The sequence below is a fragment of the Ammospiza caudacuta genome, chromosome Z (assembly GCF_027887145.1).
Source record: "Ammospiza caudacuta isolate bAmmCau1 chromosome Z, bAmmCau1.pri, whole genome shotgun sequence".
Lineage (NCBI taxonomy): Eukaryota > Metazoa > Chordata > Aves > Passeriformes > Passerellidae > Ammospiza > Ammospiza caudacuta.
In genome coordinates, this window is record NC_080632.1 from 76640784 (window position 1) to 76649814 (window position 9031).

The following is a 9031-nucleotide window of genomic DNA, read 5'->3' on the forward strand; positions in this document are numbered from 1 at the left end:
TATTTTATAACTTAAATATACTTTGACTAAAAAAAGTAAACTGCTTAATTGGACTGGTTAATGAAGTATAAATAAATCCCGTGCAAAGGGAATTGAAAACAAGAAATCTTTCCTCACATCCAGATTGCCAAAGAGTTGTCTGCTGTAGGCTGTCTTACCCCTTCCCAACCCCTCAGCATTTTTGGCTCCTATGGACAAAAGATTTATTATAGCTCCCAAGGAAGACAAAGTGCTCAACTACAAGGCTGTGGGAGAGATGAAAACTCCTTGTAGGTACACGGAGCAGCTGCAAAGCTGGACCCTCTCCTCTGAGGAACCTGTAGGAGAGTCTAATTAACAAGTTTTGCAAGCACTCCTAATACATTACTCTCCCTCTTGTGAGAAAGGAAAAAGCACATTTTATACACTGAATGTCAAAGTCAAATCCTCAGCATAATTTAAAAAGCATGCTCAAGAACACTAAAACAGCATTCCCAAGCTTAGTGTGCTTTTCACATCTGTATTTTTTCCATATGATATAGTTAAACACAAACATTCAGATTACAGTTTGTGCATCATAATGCCCATAATCCTTCCACTGTAGAGATAAAAATGCATGAAGTGGTGAGGGCTGCCTTTTCTTGTCACTGTTTAAAGGAGGAAGTCCCCTCTCAAAGGGTGTAGTTATTGGAATTTATGGAAAAGGAGGTCAGCATCCTGATTCGGTGGAGCTTTATGACAACTGTTCACTTGCCCGAGGGGGGATAAAGGAAGCGCCACTAAAATTACTCTCCTGTTTTACAAGATAGGAAGTGACTACTAGAAATTCACCAGGGAGCATCAAGACACTTCAAAACAATATTTCTGCAATGAATCACAGGTATTTACAAGAAGCAATCTCTATTAATAGTGGCATTTCTCTGCTTTCAAAACCATTGTGGTAATAAATACTGAGTGCTGTCATTTTATAGCTGCAGCAAGTTAGCAGCAGATAAGTGCTTAACTCCAGGGATTCTCAACAGCTAATGCTGATCACGTGCTTTTAACCATTATCTCCAAAATTAAATATCTGGTCCTCTATCATCTTCCTTTAGCTTAATGTCAAGAAACAGTCCTGAGGAATACAAGCCACAAAAAACATCTTTAGGTAGGTGGTAAACCTATCTAGCTAGAACAAGAGACATTGAAGTGGTGGCAATCTTTGGCCTCAATAATTTCATTGCAACTGTGCTTTAATACACAATGCAATATTTAGGTTTAAATGTAGGAAACAGATTAGGATAATCTTCCCCGCTGATTTATAGTGAGATTTGTGCAAACCACAGTAAACAACAACATTGACATTTTTTTCCATTTCAATAAATTGGATTAAAATCAGAGCAAGGCCTTTCAAACAATGTTACAATTAACTCCTTGAGAGGGCCAAAATCCAGTGATGCAACAAGGAAAAGACTTAGTTTCCCTAAGCAAGACTGGAAGTTTACAGTAAAACCTTATATTACACACAGTGTTCATACTAATGAGTCACTTCTCACTGATAAATGCTGAATTCAATTAATTTAGGTCTCAAAACTCTTACACCTTTTTCAGAACACCCTGAGAAGCCTCCATCTCACACAGAGGTCCTTCACAGTAAAGCATGATTAATGTTTCAACTAATTTCCACTTCCCCTCCCAAAAACACTCCAAAACCACTTTTTCAACCTTGAAAGGTCACAGTAAAGATTTACAGACTCTAGGCAAGATCTGGCAACACACGTGGAGGTGTGGGGGAAACGAAAAAAGAGTCTGGAGTGTGGAAGAGTTCTCCTGCTGCTATACACTTACGTCCTCCTTTGTGTGACTACACCTACTCTCACAGGGAAAATAAGGGGCCCCAGAAGCATCTTCCCCCAAAGCGCACCATCATTTACCCTGTGGATGATCACTTTCTAAGCCACAAGCCCAGCTCTGACCCAGAAGCACAGCCTAGCACCAGCCAGCACTGCAAAGCTGCCAGAGGCATCCACGCTAATGCATCCCTTCTGCTGATCACCTTCAGCATCCAACTTCACAAATGCTTCACATCCCTGAGCTTCCCTGACCTACACAACACCAAGAATGTGCTCCAACCCAAGCTACTCCTTAACGTGGCCAAAGACACAGTCCTGCCTGGAGGCATTAGCCATTGCTCAGCCTCTCTGGCTGCTCCCACATAAATACAGCAAGCCCACTCTGCCCTAAAAAACAATAATCCACCCAAACTCCACCTCCCCAGACTACTTCCTACTTCCATCCAGCTGAGCATATTCTTCCATTTCTCAGGCCAAATCAGAGAAGCATGTATGATGCGACCAAAAGCTACAGGAACATTTCCCTGCTCTTTATCAGCACAACTCAGTTTTTCCATCTTGAGTAACCCACCCTGCTATCATAGGAAAAGACAAATGGAACAGAATTTTATAAACTCAGTGTTACCTATAAAGACAAATAATTCTTGGCTTGGTTAATCTACTATTACTTACTAATGAAAACACACTGAAAAATGCACTGAGAAGCCCAAGCACTACACAAGAGTGGGAGTGATTTATATACAGTTAATCCCACTCTAAACAGAATCCAACATCAGAGATAGCAAGGGCCTTGGGTAACCTAGTGCATTCCCTCTATCTGCTCACAAATCACTGGCAAGGATGTGCTGAACCATACAAATTTAAGCATCTGAGTCCAGAAGTTAGAGCGCCATAGCTGATGCAACACTAACAAATCTACAGCTATCGCTCCTCTCTCCAGGACACTTTGTACCAACTCTTTACTCTTACACTTCCTTTGACATGCAGAATTTGCAAATGTTGAATTTTCTTTTAATGGATTCAGCTGAAGCAGTACCAGCCTCCGAGGATGCCGTACAGACAATATAAACCCAGGCAAGATGGTCAGTCTGGGGATACAAGCAGTTTGTTTACACAGTGTATTCAAATGCAGCTCTAGACAGCCAGAAGAAAACTAGCACCAACAAGGCCTTTACACACAATGGACAGGAGCAAGTTGGAGGAAATTCAAAATGTGACATTGCCTTGGTTTGTTTACTTGGCATACTACACAGTACTCTGGGCAAAACTCTAACTTAAATTAAGTCCAGGTAAATTTGTTGCTCACTCCTTACACACGATTTTATTCCAGTCCCACTCTTGTTCTTTTGTCTGGAAGTGTCTATCAACATCCAGGCACAACAAAAAAGACAAGACTTCTTCCATGAACTGGGACATTCTGATGCTCCTTCTCTGCCTTCAATTTTCCTGTCGCTAAAACAAAAGCACACACACACCCTTGCACGGCCCTTTATTTCGAGACCATCTTCTTTAGTTTGATCATAAATAAGATATGGTGCAGTCCTGAAGACTTTTCTGTGTTCATTATTCAGCTCAACTGAATGAGATTGGAAATAAAGAATCTAGCTGCAATTAGCAATAGAGAAAAATGCCTTGGAGTCCCACTTCTGAAATATCAGTTCTTAAATGAGAAATCTACATGGATAACAACAGCTAGTACTTGTTTATACTTCCTTCCTAGTATTTTGTTATCAACCATTCAACTTGATGTTCTTCAGAATCATCAAACACAACAAACTGTACAGCTGCAACATTGAATCTATGAAGAGATACATCCATGACTTTATGGATTAAAATTCTGAAACAGCCTAAGGCAGAGCAGTCACCTATTAGGGGTGAAATTAGAGAGACAGGGATATCAAAGCAATTTACCTAAGACGCTTGACAAGTCCCATTCCCATAAACACCTTGGAAGGGCATCCTACTAGAATCTGCTTTAATCTAGAAATACCTTCAGAGATTGTGCTGGTAACACAGCTCCCTTTCTCAGCTACCAAGTCCTTGGGTAAATACTTCAGCTGATGAAAACTGAGCATCATTTTTAACATTCAAAAATTGAGAGTTTCATGTGGTTTCAATCTTCACTAAAAAGGACTAAAAATTCAGACCTTTTCTATTCTAGAAGACTCTCAGTGCTATAAACTAGCAGGACATCAGCAAGATTAACACTCATATTTGGTAAATGATATTTGTGGAATGGTATCTATGCTGCCATTCAATGACATCTGGACAGCCTAGAAAGCTGGGCAGACAGGAACCTCATGAAGTTAACAAAGGCAAGTGTGGGGTGCTGCAGCTCAGGGACCAGCACAGGTTAGGGGTGAGCCTGCTAAAATCCAGCTCTGTCCAGAAGGACCTGGAGTCCTGGTGCACAAGTTAAATGTGAGCCAGCAGTAAGTCCTTGTGGCCAAGAAGTCCAATTGTATTTTGGGGTGCTTTGGGAATAGTGTGGACAGCACACTGAAGGAGGTTCTTCTGCTCTGCTCTGGAGTGCTGTGTCCAATTCCAGGCTCCCTAGCTCAAGGAAGGCAAGGAACTTCTGCAGAGGGTCCAGTGGAGGGACACAGAGGGTTAGGGAACTGGAGCTTCTCTCTCACGAGGATAGGCTGACAAAGATCAGTTTGTCTGGCCTGGAGAACAGATGATTTAGAGGGGATCTTATCAGTGCTTACAAATATTTTAAAGATGTGTGTCAGGAGGATGGGGTCAGACAAATTTCAGGCATGCCTGGTGAGAGAACAAGAGGCAACACAGAAGCATAAACAGAAAAATGGGAAATTTCACCTGAATATGAGGAAGAACTACTTTACTTTGAGGGTGACAGCACTGGGACAGGCTGCCCTGAGAGCCTGTGGAATCTCCTTTTCTGGAAATATTCAAAACCTTCCTGATCACGATCTTGTGCAACCTGCTCTAGCTGAACCTGCTTTGGCAGAGGGGTTGGATTAGATGACCACCAGAAGCTCCTTCAAACCTCAGCCATTCTGTGATCTTAAAGATAATCAAGTGGATTTTTCTTTATTATATTCAGGTTTTAGAACATCATATTCAATAGCAGCAGCACTAGGTGCTGTATCAATATTGAAGAAGATACAGTGTTTAAGATATTTCTCCCAGCCTTCACAGACTTAGGAATCTTCACATATCCCTTAGATTTAACATGCTGGTGTCTCAGGCAAGTAGTTGTAAACAAGGTCCTCAGAAGCACTCAAGAGTGAAAACTCTGAAGAGATAATTCAGGGTGCTCCAAAGTGCCTTTGGGAAGTCAGACATCTGCAAGAACTAACAGTAGCTCCCTGCCTCTCAAAAGTTATGAGAAAAGAAATGGAACATGCTCAACTCCTTGAAGTTACAGAGGCACAGGCAGACCAGCACACAAAGTCTTTTCGTGTTGTCATGACTGAACAAATTTGGCTTTTTCTCTCCTCTACCAACAGGTTCATGTGGGAGGGAAAAAAAATAAGACTCATCTTGTTTTACAGTATTTTCAGCACTGGCAATGGCTTCTAGGCAGAAAACCAAGACTATGACAACTTTAGAAAATGTACATAAGTTACTACAGCATTCATCTAAAATGCAAGTTCTGCCTGCAGAGGAAGGACTTATCAAGACCTAAAACTCCCCAGGAAAATGCACTAACCATGAGGCTCTCCCTAAGACGTGACCATCTCAAGTTCAGCACACAGGCCACCACCATCACCTCCTGCGTGCTTCAGGACCTCAACACAAGGGAAGGATTCATTCCTTCATTGCTGTGTGCTTCCACTCCTGTAGTCCTTGGCAAGTACCTGGACTGTCAACTAGTCCGAAGTGCCAGGGAGAGCTTCAGCTGCCCCCAGAGTTCAGCAGACTGGCATGTCTCTGGCAGCTGGACAGTGACAAGCTCTGCTCTTACATATTACCAATTATATTATACCTGTTTGCATTACTCCCTCTGAACCCGAAACATGAACATGATCAGATGATTCTAAATATAAGGAGCAGTCAGGATTGACAACTCTGAAAGCAAAGCCCAAACTACCTCAATCACCTGTATGCATCCACAGGCACTTGGCAGCTCCAAAAAATGCTGGCAAGCAGGCAGGCTTCTCAGACATGCAAGAGGGTACACACACAGCAGGAGCCAGCTGCTCAAATCTATAACTCCAGAAGATGCTATGGATTGATGTGCTTCTACCCTGGAATTTTTAATACTCTACTATGCCTGCCATTAAGCAAGGCACTAAAGCTTTGAATCTGTTCCAGTTTCCCTTGGGTTTTTTTCCCTATATTTATTTCAAGCACTATCCCTGTGCAAAAAGAACTAGATCACAATCAACTCCCAAAAGGAAGGTGATTAGGGTGTTGTTGCAGCAGGATTTAGAAATTACCAACATCTTACACAAGAACCAGCTTTCATGCTTCTCCAATCACTGCTTCTCCCTCAAAAAGGCATGAAGTCATCAGAAAGGGGGAGAAGGAAAACTGAATATATAAAAAGAAAGAAAAAAAAAAGGAAGATATGAGGCAAGCAAGTGATGAAATGCTTACATCACTTCATGAGATGAGCAGCCTCCCATCTAGTCTCTTCTTCACTTGATATTATCCATCTATCTCTTGTTTCAGGGAAGTAGAGGGGAGGAGGTAGCATTTTATTGCTTTGCTAGCAGATGCACTTTTGGAAGGGGAAAAGAATAGCAGAGGGCCAATATTTTAGAGGAAGGATGGGTGTCTGCTACTGCTCAGTGACTTATTGGCACTGAGCTTGGCTTCAAATCAAGGGAACCCTGAGCTCATACGATGTGTTGTTCTACTCAAAATGCTCTTTCACTCTGGTTCTTATGGCTGTTATGCAATTCTTCTATTAGTAAATAAAATCTCATTGACAGCTCTCCATGAGTGTCCCAAGACAAGAGCCAAGCAGGTCATTGACAGATATTTACAAATTCAGTTACTCCTAGTTAATCCTGGACACCAGAAAGCCTTTCTAACATGATGTATGTGTAATTTTTGGCATTTGATCTATTTATTTTTTTAATGACACAGCTAATCTACAACCTGCTAGGGTAGAGGAGAAGAAAAGAAAAAGGCAAAAAGAGACTTCAGCTTCTACGAAAGTAGCAGTAGACTAAGTGTTTTATATCAGTGCTGTAGCAAGCACATTCATACTTATTATAGAAGCAAACGGGAGAATTCATTAGAGATTCTGCAATGCTGTTAAAGCGTACTCTTTTCACAAGGGGAAAGTTAAGAATGTCACAAGTGGCAACAGCAGACTGCAGAAGGCTTGTGCTGCCAAACGCTGTGCAAGGGGAAGATAAATCTTCCACATGCCCTGTGAGAAGTTAGAAGCCCAGGTTCCCGATTAAATTTGATGCTATTCCTAAAGCAGACTACTTAATCTTTTTTTTAACCGCAAAAGAAATTCTGGGTCTTTTAAGCCTGCGCTGCCATCGGAAGGCGCAGCCCCCTGCGCGCCCGCGGGGTACGCGGATCCGCGGCCGGCAGCGGGGACCGGCGGAGCCCGGCGGGACCGTGCCCTCCACGGGCTCCCAACGCGCGGGGAGAGCCCCGGGACTGCCGGGACCACCCTTCTGCTCGGAGGGAGGACTCCGAGGGTGCCTCCGGGGAGGACTTCATCCCCATCACGGCGCCCCGGGACCGGCACAGCCGCTGCCGGGGCTCGGCCGGACGCGCCCTACCACGGACCCCCGACCCCGGGGCGGCTCCGCTCGGCCGAGGGACCGCGGAGCCCCCTCTGCGGGCGGGCAGGGCGCGGGGCGGCGGACCGGCCGCGCCGTCCCTCACCCCCGCGGGCAGCTGCCACTGCCCGCCACGCATCTTGAGAGGAAAACAAAACAAAACTCAGCAAACGAAACATAAGCTACAGACTAAATGAAAATAAACAGTCAAGCGGCAGCGACTCACGGGCTGCGTCCCCCCGCTGCTCCCCGCTCCCCCACACCGGGCAAACGGGGTGCTCCGGCAGCGCCCGGCGATGAGAAGGGAGAAGTTCCCTCCCGTTGCGCCCCTCAGAGGTTTCCCCGCCCGGGGCAGCGCCCGGAGCCCCCCGCGCCGGGAGGCGGAGGCGGGAGCAGGTGGGCGCCGCACACAAAGCCCCATTCACGGCGCCCGCCGCCGCCGCCGAGCGCGCACGGAGCCGCGCCCGCCGCCCGCGCCGCGCCCTCACCTCATGGAGCGCCCGCGTCCCGCTACGCCGGCGCGGCTGTGCCGGGAGCCGCGCACCGAGCGATCCGCGGCGCTGCCGAAGAGCGGAGCGGCGGCGCCGAGCGCCCCGGGACACTCGGGGGCGGGATGGGGCGGGAGGGCGGCGTGACACGGCGGCCACGTGACGGCGGGGGCTGAGGGCGCGGGGAGGGGGCTCGGCCCCGCCCCCGCGCGGGAGCGGCTGTGAGGGGAAGGGCGGGCGGCGGTGAGCGGAGACCACTCTGCTGGCTCGTGTGCCTCTGGAGGGGTGCGGGGAGCCACGGAATCACTGAGTATGCCGAGTTGGAAGGGCCCCACAAGGATGGATCATCAGAGTCCAGCTCGCGGTCCTGCGCCGGACAACGCAAGAGTCACAGCATGTCTGAGAGCATTGTCCAAGCACTTCTTGAGCTCTGTCAGGCTTGGAACTGTGAGCACTGCCCTGGAGAGCCTGTTCCAGTGCCCAGCCATGCTCTGGGAAAGAACGTTTTTCTGACATCAGACCCAAACCTTCCCTGACACAACTTCAAGCCTTTCCCTCAGATCCTGTCACTGTCACCCCAGAGCAGAGATCAGTGTCTGCTGCTCCTCTTCCCCCCTGAGGAAGTTGTAACTGCAATGGGGCGTCCCCTCAGGTCTCCCCCAGGCTGAAGGTGGGTGCCAGGCCACTGCCGTCTTTGGACGCTTTAGGATCTCCTCAGGATAAAGATGGGGGCAGGGGCAGGGGCCAAACCTGTGTAAAGTTCTTAAGGAAACAAAAGTTCTTCAGCATATGAGGGAAGTCCTGCGTTTCAGTTCTCCCCAAAGCTTCCCTTTGTCAGACCTCTAGGTAGAAAGGATTGCTTGAGAAGAAAGAGAAGTGGGCTTCTCTTCAGAGAAGAGAACTATTCAGGATCCAAATTAATGACTGGTGTAGTGTTTGGCTACATAGGAGCTTACAGTGGGAATCACAAGTGGGCTTTATGGCAGTACCAAGGTTCAGAATGTGCTCTAGG

General features: G+C 46.5%; 1 protein-coding gene across 2 annotated transcripts in view; it reads right to left on the reverse strand.

Annotated features, from left to right (window-relative positions):
• Positions 1–8104, reverse strand: part of RAI14 (retinoic acid induced 14) — an 85546-nt gene extending 77442 nt beyond the window's left edge. For both annotated transcript variants that reach the window (XM_058824496.1, XM_058824494.1), the window contains exon 1: positions 8020–8104. The gene's annotated coding sequence lies outside the window, so the exon portion shown is untranslated. The remainder of the gene's footprint in view (positions 1–8019) is intronic.
• Positions 8105–9031: the final 927 nt, after the last annotated feature.